This window comes from Monodon monoceros, unplaced genomic scaffold, assembly GCF_005190385.1.
Source record: "Monodon monoceros isolate NGI ecotype Baffin Bay Population unplaced genomic scaffold, NGI_Narwhal_1 Super_Scaffold_12, whole genome shotgun sequence".
NCBI lineage: Eukaryota > Metazoa > Chordata > Mammalia > Artiodactyla > Monodontidae > Monodon > Monodon monoceros.
Genome location: NW_021703768.1, coordinates 56,458,736 through 56,475,973, shown reverse-complemented (window position 1 = coordinate 56,475,973; position 17,238 = coordinate 56,458,736).

Genomic DNA, 17,238 nt, shown 5'->3' with positions numbered 1-17,238 from the left:
TGCAAGATCTTTGTTATACTGAATGTGATGTGCAAGTCCAGGGCCAGAGCTAAACAGACAAGGCATCCCAAGTGCCCTCCTTCCTCCACAGAGTGATCAGCCTTCCCTCTAAATAATTTCAGATCAAATATTTCAAGAACACTGGTTTGAAGATACATCAGATCATTATTCTGCCCACAGTGGCCTCATGTCCCCTCCAGCCCTTACATTAAAACACTAAGTCTCAAAACTTCAGGGAGACATAACCATCAGCTTTTTTGGTCCAGAGTAGCCCTGCTGCTATCCTGATACTCCTGGATTAACAGCTGAAAAAAATTCCAATGATAAATTTTCAGAGAAAAAATAAAGAATAAAATAGAAGGGCAAATGTTTTAAACTAACCTATGTACTATACATACACACACACACACACGTATGTATATTTATATATAACCATCCTATGTTAAGTAAAAAAGATACCATGAGAGCTGGAGGAAAAAAAAAAAACTCGTTACTTTATCTTCTGTAGGCATATAACCATTGTCTGAAATTCATTAAATTCGTAAACTCTCACTCTGCCCTCGATGTCTGGTCATAGGAAAAATAACTAGGAAAAATCACTGAAAACCTTAAGAACAGCAAGAGAATAGAGGAAGATGGGATCCCGTCGATTTTTATTTTTATTTGAATTATCAGTTTAGCAAATAGGAAAATTCCTAATTTGTGCTTTTGTTCTAACTCAATAGAGATGCAACAAAAACAATTTTATAGACTCCTATGACTCCCAAACACAGCAGATTTATTTGGAACAGGAAATTGGCAGACACTGATAGAGGAAATTTTAATTTAATTCACTACCATAAATTGCAGAAATGTGTCCATGCATTAGAAACTCCCTGGAGGTTCTTTATTTCTTCGGAAATAAAAAGAAAATGGGATTTGGAAGAAGCGTATTTTAGGTTATTATTTCTCTGTGTAAGGAAGCTAAATCTTGCCCCAAAATAAACTGTGTCATTTAGACTACAGTCTAGAGGGAAATGAGGCTGTAATCTACTCATTCTTCTTGCTTTCAGAATAGAACAAATCACAGTTGTGATGAGAATCATCTCAAATTATAAGGCATAAAAACTGGCGTTGCCTCACATGTTATTAGTCTATTTGCAAATGGCACCACAATTCACAACCCAGTCGTATTACAAGAAATGCTGATTCCACAAATACTCTGCTTGTGAGCAGGAATAAAACGCTCAGAAATCACAGCAGTGCCATACTCTGTTCAAGCTTTCCAAAATTTACATTATGGCAGTTCTTGAAACTTATAGGAAATACCTCTATCATCTTCAAGCCACTGCAAATATTTTTGGACCAAATGTGGATATAAACCAATAAATATCTTTGTGGCTCTCTAATTTGATCGCGAACAATTACACATAATTATATCATAAAGTGGGAATTTAAAAGGACCTAATATGTTGAACAATTAGCAAACATAGCTAACAAAATTTTAGTTAATTAAGGTTCATCTAGCCTAAAATAAAAAATATGGAGTATAGAGCTGCCAAATCCAAAACCAGGCAATTTTACTGACAACAGCAAAAAGGCAGATACTAAACAATTCATGTTAAATAAAGACCGAGAATTTCAATTCTTAGGTCTTTTTTCTGACGACTTACATTTATGAGCTGCCCTAAGTCTACAGGTTTTAATGTAAAAGCCAAAGTAACCAGCCAAATTAACCAGTCTACTCCTTATATGTATATTTAACATTTGGACAGATGGAAATCCAAATTACCCTCACAAAGCTGTCATTTTTGATTCAACAAACAGCCACAGAAGACCTGCTCTTCGTATAATGCTCTGTGGTTAAGAAATATATCTAGATAAATCTTACCACAATTTCATCACCTCCTCCAGGAAGCCTTTGCAGCTGTATTCTTCCATTTTTGTCTGATTTTTTTAAAATTAGCTTTATGTTATCATTATTAAATAATATATGCTCATCACGAGACACTTAGAAAATACAGAGAAATAGAATAAGGGAGGAAAGCCATCCTTGGTCCCACGAGGTAGAAGTAATTATTAAAATCTTTATGGATTCCCTCAATATTTTGTTGAGAATTTTTATCTAATTTCAATTATGTAATATATCCAAGATTGTGCAAGTTAACTTTACAAAGTAATACATAACATCATAAAACAACTAGACCAGTGTGGAGAAAAGGGAACCCTCCTACACTGTTGGTGGGAATGTAAATTGGTGCAGTCACTATGGAGAGCAGTATGGAGGTTCCTTAAAAAACTAAAACCAGAGCTACCATATGACCCAGTAATCCCACTCCTGGGCATGTATCTGGAGAAAACCATAATTCAAAAAGATACATGCACCCCAATATTCACTGCAGCACAGTTTACAATAGCCAGGACATGGAAGCAACCTAAATGTCCATCAACAGAGAAATGGATAAAGAATATGTGGTACATATATACAATGGAATATTACTCAGCCATAAAAAAGAATGAAATAATGCCATTTGAAGCAACATGGATGGACCTACAGATTATCATACTGAGTGAAGTAAGTCAGTCAGAGAAAGACAAACATATGATAGCGCTTATATGTGGAATCTAAAAAAATGGTACAAATGAACTTATTTACCAAACAGAAATAGAGTCACAAATATAGAAAACAAACTTATGGTTACCTGGGGGGAAGGGGGGATAAATTGGGAGATTGGGATTGACATATACACACTACTACATATAAAATAGATAACTAATAACCTACTGTATAACACAGGGAACTCTACTCAATACTCTGTAATGACCTATATGGGAAAATAATCTGAAAAAGAATGGATATATGTATATGTATAACTGATTCACTTTGCTGTACAGCAGAAACTAACGCAGCATTGTAAATCAACTATACTCCAATAAAGATTTTTAAAAATAAATAGATAAAACAACTAGACCTAACAGAACACTTTATCCAACAACAGCAAATATATAATCTTCTAAAGCACACATGGAACATTCTAGAGAATAAACCATATAATAGCCATAAAATGAGCCTGAATAATTTTACAAGATTGAAAATAGAATATGCTCTCCAACCACAATGGAATAAAATTAGAAGTCAACGACAGAAGAAAATTTGGGGAATTCACAAGTGTGGAGATTAATCACACCCTTAAAGAACCAAGAAGTCAAAGAAAAAATAACCACAAAGGAAATTAGAAAATATTTTAATATGACTGAGAATTAAAACACAGCTTATTAAAACTTATGGAATGGAGCTAAATCAGTGCTTAGAGGCAAATTTATAGCAGTATATTCCTATATTAAAATTTTTTTAAAATCTTGAATCAATAACAACCTTCCATCTTAAGAAACTAAAAAAGAAGGGAAAATCAAACCTAAAGGAAGAAGAAAGGAGATAATAATATTAAAGCAGAAAATATATTAAATAAAAATAGAAAGACAATAAATAAAAACAACAAAACCAAAAGTTGCTTCTTTGAAAAGGTCAACAAAATTGACAAACATTTAGCTAGACTGACCAAGAAAAAAAACAGAAAGAAGCTCAAATTACTAAAATCAGGAATGAAATAGAAGACATAAATACTGACCTTACAAAAATGAAATGATTATAAACAAACACAATTAACAATGTTTGGAACAAATTACATAACTTAGATGAAATGGACAAATTCCTAGAAAGATACAAACTACCAAAACTGACTTAAGAAGGAACAGACCTGTGACAAGTAAAGAAACTGAATTAGTAATCCAAAAACTACCCCACAAGTAAAGCCCAGGACCAGATGGCTTCAATGGTAACTATTTGAAGAAGAATTAGCAACACTTTTCACAAACTCTTCCAAAAGTTTGCCAAGGAAAGAATGCTCCCCAATTCATTTTATGGGTCCAGTTTTACCCTGATACCAAAACTAGTCAAAGATCACAAGAGAACACCAAAAACCAATACCTCTTATAAATTTAGACGCAAAAAAATCTTTAGCAAAATACTAGCAAACTGAATCCAGCAACATATAAAAAGGATGATGACCAAGTGGGACTTAACCTAAGAGTGAAAGGTTGGTTTAACACCTAATAAGCAATCCATATTATACATCATATTAAAAGAATAAAGGAATAAAACTACCTGGTTATCTCAACAGATGCAAAAAAAAATTTGACAGTGGAAATAATGGGTATGTTTATGGTATAGATTGTGGTAATGGTTTCACTCGTGTACATCTCCAAGTTCATCAAGTTGTGTACATTAAATATGTACAGCTTTTTGTATGTCCCATCATACCTAAATACAGTGGCTTTTTTTGTTGTTGTTAATCTTAAAAATCCAATACCCTTTCACAATTAAAAAAAAACACTCAACAAACTAGGAATAAAAGGGGGCTTCCTCAATAAAGAATTTAAAATAAAGAGCATCTAAAAAAAGCCCCTCAATAACATCATACTTAATAGTGAAAGACCGAATGCCTTCCCCCTACAATTTTTTTAATAGATCTTTATTGGGGTATAATTGCTTCACTGTATTAGTTTCTTTTGTACACCAAAATGAATCAGCCATATGCATACATATGTCCCCATATCCCTTCCGTCTTGAGCCTCGCTCTCATCCTCCCTATCCCACCACTCTAGGTCATCGCAAAGCACAAAGCTGATCTCCTTGTGTTGTGCTGCTGCTTCCCACTAACTAACTATTTTACATTCGGTAGTGTATATATGTCGATGCTACTCTCAGTTCACCCCAGATTCCCCCTCCCACCATGTGTCTTCAAATCCATTCTCTATGTCTACATCTTTATTCCTGCCCTGCAACTAGGTTCATCAGTACCATTTTTTTATTTTTCAGATTCCATACATATGTGTTAGGATACGGTATTTGGGGTTTTTTTCTCACTCCACTCTGTATGACAGACTCTACATCCATCCACCTCTCTACAAATAACTCAATTTTGTTTCTTTTGATGGCTGGGTAATATTCCATTGTATATATGTGCCACATCTTCTTTATCCATTCATCTGTCGATGGATATTTAAGTTGGTTCCATGTCCTGGCTATTGTAAATAGTCCTGCAGTGAACGTTGTGGTACATGTCTCCTTTTGAATTATAGTTTTCTCTGGGTATATGCCCAGTAGTGGGATTGCTGGGTCATATGGTAGTTCTATTTTTAGTTTCTTAAGGAATCTCTATACTGTTTTCCATAGTGGTTGTATCAATTTATATTCCCACCAACACTGCACGAGGGTTCCCTTTACTCCACACCCTCTCCAGCATTTGTTGTTTGTAGATTTTCTGATGATGCCCATTCTAAGCAGTGTGAGGTGATAGCTATTAATAGCTATGATTTTGATTTGGTAGTTTTGATTTGCATTTCTCTAATAATTAGTGATGTTGAGCATCTGTTCATGTGCCTCTTGGCCATCTGTATGTCTTCCTTGGTGAAATGTCTATTTAGGTCTTCCACCCATTTTTTAATTGGATTGTTTGTTTTTTTTCATATTGAGCTCCATGAGCTGTTCGTATATTTTGAAGATTAATCCTTTGTCCATTGTTTCATTTGCAAATATTTTCTCCCATTCTGAGGGTTGACTTTTCATCTTGTTTATGGTTTCCTTTGCTGTGCAAAAGCTTTTAAGTTTAATTAAAAGCTTTGTTTATTTTTGTTTTTATTTCCATTACTCTAGGAAGTGGGTCAAAAAAGATCTTGCTGAGGTTTATGTCAAAGAGTGATTTTCCTATGTTTTCTTTTAACAGTTTTATAGTGTCTGGTCTTACATTTAGGTCTTTAATCCATTTGAAGTTTATTTTTGTGTAGGGTGTTAGGTAGTGTTCTAATTTCATTCTTTTACATGTAGCTGTCCAGTTCTCCAGGTACCACTTATTGAAGAGGCTGTCTTTTCTGCATTGTGTGTTCTTGCCTCCTTTGTCGTAAATTAGGTGACCATATGTGCATGGGTTTATCTCTGGGCATTCTATCCTGTACCATTGATCTATATTTCTGTTTTTGTGCCAGTACCATACTGTCTTGATTACTGTAGCACTGTGGTATAGTCTGAAGTCAGGGAGTCTGATTCCTCCAGCTCCGCTTTTCTTTCTCAAGATTGCTTTGGCTATTCGGGGTCTTTTGTGTTTACATACAAATTGTAAATTTTTTTTGTTCTAATTCTGTGAAGAATGCCTTTGGTGGTTTGATAGGAATTGCACTGAATCTGTAGATTGCTTTGGATAGTATAGTGATTTTCAAAATATTGATTCTTCCAATCCAACAACATGGTATATTTCTCCATCTGTCTATGTTATCTTTGATTTCTTTCTTCAGTGTTTTATAGTTTTTTGAGTACAAGTTGTTTGCCTTCTTAGACAGGTTTATTCCTAGGTATTTTATTCTTTTTGTTGCAGTGGTAAATGGGAGTGTTTCCTTAATTTCTCTTTCTGATTTTTCATCATTAGTATATAGGAATGCAAGAGATTTCTGTGCATTGATTTTGTATCCTGCAACCTTACCAAATTCATTGATTAGCTCTAGTAGTTTTCTGGTGGCATCTTTAGGATTCTCTATGTATAGTAACATGTCACCTGCAAACAGTGACAGTTTTACTTCGTTTTACTTCTTCTTTTCCAATTTGTGTTTCTTTTCTTTCTTTTTCTTCTCTGATTGCCGTGGCTAGGACTTCCAAAACTATGTTGAATAAGAGTGGCAAGAGGGGACATCCTTGTCTTGTTCCTGATCTTAGAGGAAATGCTTTCAGTTTTTCACCATTCTGATGTTTGCTGTGGGTTTGTCACATATGGCCTTTATTATGTTGAGGTAGGTTCCCTCTATGCCCATTTTCTGGAGAGTTTTTATCATAAATGGGTGTTGAATTTTGTCAAAAGCTTTTTCTGCATCTATTGAGAAGATCATACGGTTTTTATTCCTTAATTTGTTAATGCGGTGTACCACATTGATTCATTTGCATATATTGAAGAATCCTTGCATTCCTGGGATAAATCCCACTTGATCATGGTGTATGATACTTTTAATGTGTTGTTGGATTCTGTTTGCTAGTATTTTGTTCAGGATTTTTGCATCTGTGTTCATCAGTGATATTGCTCTGTAATTTTCTTTTATTGTGATATCTTTTTCTGGTTTTGGTATCAGGGTGAGGGTAGCTTCATAGAATAAATTTGGGAGTGTTTCTCCCTCTGCAATTTTTTGGAAGAGTGTGAGAAGGATCAATGTTAGCTTTTCTCTAAATGTTTGATAGAATTCGCCTGTGAAGCCATCTGGTCCTGGACTTTTGTTTGCTGGAAGATTTTTAATTACAGTTTCAATTTCATTACTTGTGATAGGTCTGTTTATATTTTCTAATTCTTCCTAGTTCAGTCTGGGAAAATCGTACCTTTCTAAGAATTTGTCCATTTCTTCGTGGTTGTCCATTTTATTGGCATATAGTTGTTTGTCATAGTCTCTTATAATCCTTGTATTTATGTGATGTCAGTTGTGATTTCTCCTATTTCTAATTTTATGGATTTACACCCTCTCCCTTTTTTTCTTGATGAGTCTGGCTAAGGGTTTATCAATTTTGTTTATCTTCTCAAAGAACCAGCTTTTAGTTTTATAGATCTTTTTGATTTTTGCTATTGTTTTCTTCATTTCTTTTTCATTTATTTCTGCTCTGATGTTTCTGATATCTTTCCTTCTACTGACTTTGGGTTTTCTTTGTTCTTCTTTCTCCAGTTGTTTTAAGTGTAGGATTAGATTGTTTATTTGAGATTTTTCTTGTTTCTTGAGTTGAGATTGAATTGCTATAAACTTCCCTCATAGAACTGCTTTTGCTGCATCCCATAGGCTTTGGGTCATCGTGTTTTCGCCGTCATTTATTTCTATGTATTTTTTTAACTCTTCTTTGATTTCTACAGTGATTTCTTGGTTATTTAGTAGTGCACTGTTTAGTCTCCATGAATTTGTGTTTTTTACAGTTTTTTTTTCCTGTAATTCATGTCCTATCTCATAACATTGTGGCCAGAAAAGATGTTTGATATGATTTCAGTTTTCTTAAATTTTCTGAGGCTTGATTTGTGACCCAAGATGTGATCTATCCCATAAAATGTTCCATGTGCCCTTGAGAATAAAGTGTATTCTGCCACTTTCGGGTGGAATGTTCTATAAATTTCAACTAAATCTATCTGGTCAATTGAGTCATTTAAAGTTTCTCCTTCCTTATTTAATTTCTGTTTGGATGATCTGTCCATTGGTGTAAGTGGGGTGTTAAAGTCTCCTACTATTATGTTGTTACTGTCAATTTCTCCTTTCATGGTTGTTAGCATTTGCCTTCTGTATTGAGGTGCTCCTATATTGGGTGCATAAACATTTATAATTGTTTTATCTTCTTCTTGGATTGATCCCTTGATCATTATGTAGTGTCCCTTCTTATCTCTTGTAATAGTCTTTATTTTAAAGAATATTTTATCTGATACGAGTATTGCTATTCCAACTTAGTTTTGATTTCCATTTGCAAGGAATATATTTTTCGATCCCTTCACTTTCAGTCTTTATGTGTCCTTAGGTCTGAAGTGGGTCTCTTGTAGATAGCATATATATGGGTCTTGTTTTTGTATCCATTCAGCCAGTCTGTGTCTTTTGGTTGGGGCATTTAATCCATTTACATGCAAGGTTATTATCAATATGTATGTTCCTATTACCATTTTCTTAATTGTTCTGGGTTTGTTTTTGTGGGTGTTTTTCTTCTCTTGTGTTTCCTGCCTAAAGAAGTTCCTTTAGCATTTGTTGTAAAACTGGTTTAGTGGTGCTGAATTCTCTTAGCTTTTGCTTGTCTGAAAATCTTTTGATTTCCCCATTGAATCTTAATGAGATCCTTGCGAGGTAGAGTAATCTTGGCTGCAGATTCTTCCCTTTCATCACTTTAAATATGTCATGCCACTCCGTTCTGGCTGTAGAGTTTCTGCTGAGAAATCAGCTCTTAACCTTATGGGAGTTCCCTTGTATGTTATTTGTCATTTTTCCCTTGCTGTTTTCAATAATTTTTCTTTGTTTTTTATTTTTGCCATTCGATGACTATGTGTCTCGGCATGTTTCTCCTTGGGTTTATCCTGTAGGGGACTCTCTGCACTTCCTGGATTTGGATGGCTATTTCTTTTCCCATGTTAGGGAAGTTTTCGACTAAAATCTCTTCAAATATTTTCTTAGACCCTTTCTTTTTCTCTTCTTCTTCTGGGACTCCTGTAATTCGAATGTTGGTGTGTTCAGTGTTGTCCAAGAGGTCTCTGAGATTGTCTTCAATTCTTTTCATTCTTTCTTCTTTATTCTGCTCCTTGGCAGTTATTTCCACCATTTTGTCTTCCAGCTCACTTATTCATTCTTCTGCCTCAGTTATTCTGTTATTGATTCCTTCTAGTGTATTCCTCATTTCAGTTATTGTGTTTTTCATCTCCGTCTGTTTGTTCTTTAGTTCTAGATCTTTGTTAAACATTTCTTATATTTTCTCAGTCCATGCCTCCATTCTATTTCTGAGATTCTGTATCATCTTAACTATCATTACTCTGAATTCTTTTTCAGGTAGATTGCCTATTTCCTCTTCATTTATTTGGTCTTGTAGGTTCTTACCTTGCTCCTTCATCTGTGACATATCTTTTTGCCATCTCTTATTTTTTTTCTTTTTCTGAGTGGGATTGTGTTCCTATCCTACTGGTTGTTTGGCCGGAGGCTTCCAACACTAGAGTTTGTAGGCTGTTGTGTAGAGTTGGGTCTTGGTGCTGAGATGAGGACCTCTGTGAGACCTCACTGCTGAATATTCTCTGGGGTCTGAGGTTCTCTGTTAGTCCAGTGGTTCAGACTCGGAGCTCCCACTACAGAAGCTTCAGCCCGACCCCAGACACGTGAACCAAGACCCCACAAGCTGCGTGGGGTGAAAAAAAAAAAAAAGAACAATAACAAAGTAAAGAGTAAAATTAAAGGAGATTGGTTCAAGATGGCGGAGTAGAAGTATGTGCTCTCACTCCTTCTTGTGAGAGCATTGGGTTCAAGATGGCAGAGTAGAAGTATGTGCTCTCACTCCTTGTGAGAGCACTGGAATCACAACTAACTGCTGAACACATCGAAGGGAAGACACTGGAACTCACAAAAAAAGATACCCCACAACCAAAGACAAAGAAGAAGCCACAATGAGATGGTAAGAGGGGCACAATCACAATAAAATCAACTCGCATAACTGCTGAGTGGGTGACTCACAAACAGGAGAACACTTATACCACAGAAGTCCACCCACTGAAGTGAAGGTCCTGAGCCCCACTTCAGGCTTCCCAACCTGGGGATGCAGCAACGGGAGGAAGAATTCCTAGAGAATAAGACTTTGAAGGCTAGCAGGAGTTGATTACTTGCACAAGCCTCTTAGATAGCCTCATCCACCAGAGGGCAGACAGCAGAAGCAAGAAGGACTACAATCCTGAAGCCTGTGGGAAAAAAACACATTCACAGAAAGATAGACAAGATGAAAAGGCAGAGGGCTATGTACCAGATGAAGGAAAAAGGTAAAACCCCAGAAAAACAGCTACATGAAGTGGAGATAGGCAACCTTCCAGAAAAAGAATTCAGAATAATGATAGTGAAGATGATCCAGGACCTCGGAAAAAGAATGGAGGCAAAGATCAAGAAGATACAAGAAATGTTTCACAAAGACCTAGAAGAATTAAAGAACAAACAAACAGAGATGAACAATACAATAACAGAAATGAAAACTACACTAGAAGGAATCAATAGCAGAATAACTGAAGCAGAAGAACGGATAAGTGACCTGGAAGACAGAATGGTGGAATTCACTGCTGTGGAACAGAATAAAGAAAAAAGAAGGAAAAGAAATGAAGGCAGCTTAAGAGACCTCTGGGACAACATTAAACGCAACTACATTTGCATTATAGGGGTCCAAGAAGGGGAAGAGAGAGAGAAAGGACCCGAGAAAATATTTGAAGAGATTATAGTCGAAAGCTTCCCTAACATGGGAAAGGAAATAGCCACCCAAGTCCAGGAAGCGCAGAGAGTCCCCTACAGGATAAACCCAAGGAGAAACATGCCGAGACACATAGTCATCGAATGGCAAAAATTAAAGACAAAGAAAAATTATTGAAAGCAGCAAGGGAAAAATGACAAATAACATATAAGGGAACTCTCATAAGGTTAAGAGTAGATTTCTCAGCAGAAACTCTACAAGCCAGAAGGGAGTGGCATGACATACTTAAAGTGATGAAAGGGAAGAAACTACAACCAAGATTACGCTACCCAGCAAGGATCTCATTCAGATTCGATGGAGAAATCAAAAACTTTACAGACAAGAAAAAGCTAAGAGAATTCAGCACCACCAAACCAGCTGTACAACAAATGCTAAAGGAACGTCTCTAAGTGGGAAACACAAGAGAAGAAAAGGACCCACAAAAACAAACCCAAAACAATTGAGAAAATGGTTATAGGAACATACATATCGATAATTACCTTAAACATGAATGGATTAAATGCTCCAACCAAAAGACACAGGCTCACTGAATGGACACAAAAATATGACCCATATATATGCTGTCTACAAGAAACCCACTTCAGACCTAGGGACACATACAGACTGAAAGTGAGGAGATGGAAAAAGATATTCCATGCAAATGGAAATTTAGAAAAAGCTGGAGTAGCAATACTCATATCAGATAAAATAGACTTCAAAATAAAGAATGTTACAAGAGACAAGGAGGGACACTACATAATGATCAAGGGATCAATCCAAGAAGAAGATATAACAATTATAAATACATATGCACCCAACATAGGAACACCTCAATACATAAGGAAACTGCTAACAGCTCTAAAAGAGGAAATCGACAGTAACACAATAATAGTGGGGGACTTTAACACCTCACTTACACCAATGGACTGATCATCCAAAATGAAAATTAATAAGGAAACACAAGCTTTAAATGACACAACAGACCAGGTAGATTTAATTGATATTTATAGGACATTCCATCCAAAAACGGCAGATTACACTTTCTTCTCAAGTGCGCACGGAACATTCTCCAGGATTGATCACATCTTGGGTCAAAAATCAAGCCTCAGTAAATTTAAGAAAACTGAAATCATATCAAGCATCTTTTCTGACCATAACGCTATGAGATTAGAAATGAATTACATGGAAAAAAACGTAAAAAACACAAACACATGGAGGCTAAACAATACATTACTAAATAACCAAGAGATCACTGAAGAAATCAAAGAGGATATCAAAAACTACCTAGAGACAAATGACAATGAAAACACGATGACCCAAAACCTATGGGTGCAGCAAAAGTAGTTCTAAGAGGGAAGTTTATAGCAATACAAGCATACCTCAGGAAACAACAAACAACTCAAATAAACAATCTAACCTTACATCTAAAAGAACTTGAGAAAGAAGAGCAAACAAAACCCAAAGTTAATAGAAGGAAAGAAATCATAAAGATCAGAGCAGAAATAAATGAAATAGAAACAAAGAAAACAATAGCAAGATCAATAAAAGTAAAAGCCGGTTCTTTGAGAAGATAAACAAAATTGATAAACCATTAGCCAGACTCATCAAGAAAAAGAGGAAGAGGATGTAAATCCATAAAATTAGAAATGAAAAAGGAGAAGTTACAACAGACACCACAGAAATACAAAGCATCCTAAGAGTCTACTACAAGCAACTCTATGCTTGCAAAGCATAAAATGGACAACCTGGAAGAAATGGACAAATTCTTAGAAAGGTATAACCTTCCAAGACTGAACCAGGAAGAAACAGAAAATATGAACAGACCAATCACAAGTAATGAAATTGAAACTGTGATTAAGTATCTTCCAACAAACGAAAGTCCAGGACCAGATGGCTTCACAGGTGAATTCAATCAAATATTTAGAGAAGAGCTAACACCCATCCTTGTCAAACTCTTATAAAATATTGCAGAGGGAGGAACACTCTCAAACTCATTCTAAGTGGCCACCATCACCCTGATACCAAAACCAGACAAAGATACTACAAAAGAAGAAAATTACAGACCAATATCACTGATGAATATAGAGGCAAAAATTCTCAACAAAATACTAGCAAACAGGATCCAACAACACATTAAAAGTGTCATACACCACGATCAAGTGGGATTTATCACAGGGATGCAAGGATTCTTCAATATACGCAAATCAATCAATGTGACACACCATATTAACAAATTGAAGAAGAAAAACCATATGATCATCTCAACAGATGCAGAAAGAGCTTTTGACAAAATTCAATACCCATTTATGATAAAAACTCTCCAGAAACTGGGCATAGAGGGAACCTACCTCAACATAATAAAGGCCATATATGACAAACCCACATGGTGAAAAACTGAAAGCATTTCCTCTAAGATCAGGAATAAGATAAGGATGTCCACTCTCACCACTATTATTCAACATAGTTTTGGAAGTCCTAGCCACGGCAATCAGAGAAGAAAAAGAAAGAAAAGAAACACAAATTGGAAAAGAAGAAGTAAAATGGTCACTGTTTGCAGATGACATGATACTATACATAGAGAATCCTAAAGATGCCACCAGAAAACTACTAGAGCTAATCAATGAATTTGGTAAAGTTGCAGGATACAAAATTAATGCACAGAAATCCCTTGCATTCCTATACACTAATGATGAAACATCTGAAAGAGAAATTAAGGAAACACTCCCATTTACCATTGCAACAACAACAAAAAAAATACCTAGGAATAAACCTACCTAGGGAGACAAAAGACCTGTATGCAGAAAACTATAAGACACTGATGAAAGAAATTAAGGATGATACCAACAGATGGAGAGATATACCATGTTCTTGAATTGGAAGAATCAATACTGTTAAAATGTCTATACTACCCAAAGCAATCTACAGATTCAATGCAATCCCTATCAAATTACCAATGGCATTTTTTACGGAAGTAGAACAAAAAATCTTAAAATTTGTATGGAGACACAAAAGACCCCAAATAGCCAAAGCAGTCTTGAGGGGAAAAAATGGAGCTGGAGGAATCAGGCTCCTGGACTTCAGACTACACTACAAAGCTATAGTAATGAAGACAATATGGTACTGGCACAAAAACAGAAATATAGATCAATGGAACAGGATAGGAATCCCAGAGATAAACCCACGCACCTATGGTCAACTAATCTATGACAAAGGAGGCAAGGATATACAATGGAGAAAAGACAGTCTCTTCAATAAGTGGTGCTGGGAAAACTGGACAGCTACATGTAAAAGAATGAAATTAGAACACTCCCTAACACCATACACAAAAATAAACTCAAAATGGATTAGAGACCTAAATGTAAGACCAGACACTATAAAACTCTTAGAGGAAAACATAGGAAGAACACTTTTGAACATAAATCACAGCCAGATCTGTTTTGATCCACCTCCTAGAGTAATGGAAATAAAAACAAAAATAAACAAATGGAACCTAATGAAACTTCAAAGCTTTTGCACAGCAAAGGAAACTACAAACAAGACGAAAAGACAACCCTCAGAATGGGAGAAAATATTTGCCAACGAATAAACGGACAAAGGATTAATCTCCAAAATATATAAACAGCTCATGCAGCTCAATATTAAAGAAACAAACAACCCAATCCAAAAATGGGCAGAAGACCTAAATAGACATTTCTCCAAAGAAGACATACAGATGACCAAGAATCACATGAAAAGCTGCTCAACATCACTAATTATTAGAGAAATGCAAATCAAAACTGCAATGAGATATCACCTCACAGCAGTTAGAATGGGCATCATCAGAAAATCTACAAACAGTTAATGCTAGAGACACTGTGGAGAAAAGGGAACCCTCTTGCACTGTTGGTGGGAAAGTAAATTGATACAGCCACTACGGAGAACAGTATGGAGGTTCCTTAAAAAACTAAAAATAGAATTACCATATGATCCAGCAATCCCACTACTGGGCATATGCCCAGAGAAAATTATAATTCAAAAAGACAAATGCACCCCAATGTTCATTGCAGCACTATTTACAATAGCCTAGACATGGAAGTAACCTAAATGCCCATCAACAGATGATTGGATAAAGAAGATGTGGTACATATATACAATGGAATATTACTCAGCCATAAAAAGGAATGAAATTGGGTCATAGGTAGAGACGTGGATGGATCTAGAGACTGTCATACAGAGTGAAGTAAGTCAGAAAGAGAAAAACAAATATCGTATATTAACACATAATGTGGTACCTAGATAAACAGTACAGATGAACCGGTTTACAGGGCAGAAATTGAGACACAGATGCAGAGAACAAACATATGGACACCAAGGGGGGATAGTGGTGGTGGGGGGGCTGGTGGTGTGATGAATTGGGAGATTGGGATTGACATGTATACACCAATGTGTATAAAATGGACAACTAATAAGAACCAGCTGTATAAAAAAATAAATTAAATTAAATTAAAAAGATAAAATTAGACTAGGAAACTAACAAATATGTTAGAAAGAATATAAAAATAAATATATAGATGAAACAACAACTGGAAGGTATAACAGTACCACAATAGTAAAGAAGAGGAGAGGGGGGGCTTCCCTGGTGGCTCAGTGGTTGAGAGTCTGCCTGCCGATGCAGGGGACGCCGGTTCTTGCTTGGTCCGGGAGGATCCCACGTGCCGCGGAGCGGCTGGGCCCGTGAGCCATGGCCGCTGAGCCTGCGTGTCCAGAGCCTGTTCTCCGCAACGGGAGAGGCCACAACAGTGAGAGGCCCACGTACCACAAAAAAAAAAAAGAAGAGGAGGGGGGAAAAGAAAAAAACAATTTCTTGTCTGTGGTGGGCAGGGCCTAAGCAAGGGCAAGGTTTGGGTGGTGGGCGGGGCCTATGCTTAGGACCCACAGGGCTGGAAAAGGCCCTGGGGTCTGTGGTGGGTGGGGCTTAGGCTCAATGGAACAGAAGCAGCCCAGGTGTGCCCCCCACCCCTGATCTCAGAGGGTGGAGAACCTCACCTGGGAGCCCAGCAGGCTCCAGTCCCTGAGGGTCCCTCCCACCTGCCTCTCCTGTTCTCCCCACCCCCTGTAATTAAAAGCAGGACAGATGTCCGCACTCATCACATCTATTCAATGTTGTACTAGATGCAAATAAGCCTGGGCAAAAGAAATAAATGGCATCAAGACTGAGGAAGAAGTAGAACTATCTGTATTCAGAGATGACATGATCTCAAATATAGAAAGTCCTAAGGAATACCAAAAAATAAAAGCTACTAGAATTAAAGCATTCAGCAAGGTTCAGAATACAAGATCAGTATACAAAAAACAGTTGTAGGGGCTTCCCTGGTGGCGCAGTGGTTGAGAGTCCGCCTGCTGATGCAGGGGACGCGGGTTTGTGCCCTGGTCCGGGAAGATCGCACATGCCGCGGTGCGGCTGGGCCCGTGAGCCATGGCCGCTGAGCCTGCGCGTCCGGAGCCTGTGCTCTGCAACGGGAGAGGCCGCAGCAGTGAGAGGCCCGCGTACTCCAAAAAAAAAAAGCAGTTTTATTTCTATACACTAGCAATGAACAATCTGAAAATGAAATTAAGAAAACAATTATAATCACAAAAGCATCAAAAACAATAAAATACTTTAGAAGTAATTTATCAGAAAAGTATAAGACTCTGAAAACTATAAAAAAAAATCATTGAAAGAAATTTAAGAAGATCTAAATAAATAGAGAGACATCTCGTGTTCATGGATTGGAAGGCTTATTGTTAAGGTGACCAAACTGCCCAAACTAATCTGCAGATTCAATGCAATCCCTATCAGAATCCACCGGGTTTCTTTGTAGATGTTGACAAGCTGATTCTCAATTCATATAGAGATGCAAGGGACCCAGAATAGCCAAATAATCTTGAAAAAGAAAAAGAAAGTTGGAGGACTCACACTTCCCAGTTGCAAAACTTATTTCTAAGCTACATTAATCAAGAAAGTGTAATACTGGCATAAGGATAGATATATAGATCAATGGTATCTAATTGAGAGTCCAGAAATAAGCTCATATGTCTATGATAAACTGATTTTTGACAAGGGTGTCAAGACAACTGAATGGGAAAGAACAGTCTTTTCAACAATGTTGCTGGGACAACAGGATATACACATGCAAAAACAAAAGCAAAACAAAAAACAAACTCACGTCTGACCCCAACCTCACACCATATATAAAAAAATAACTCAAAATGAATCACTGTCC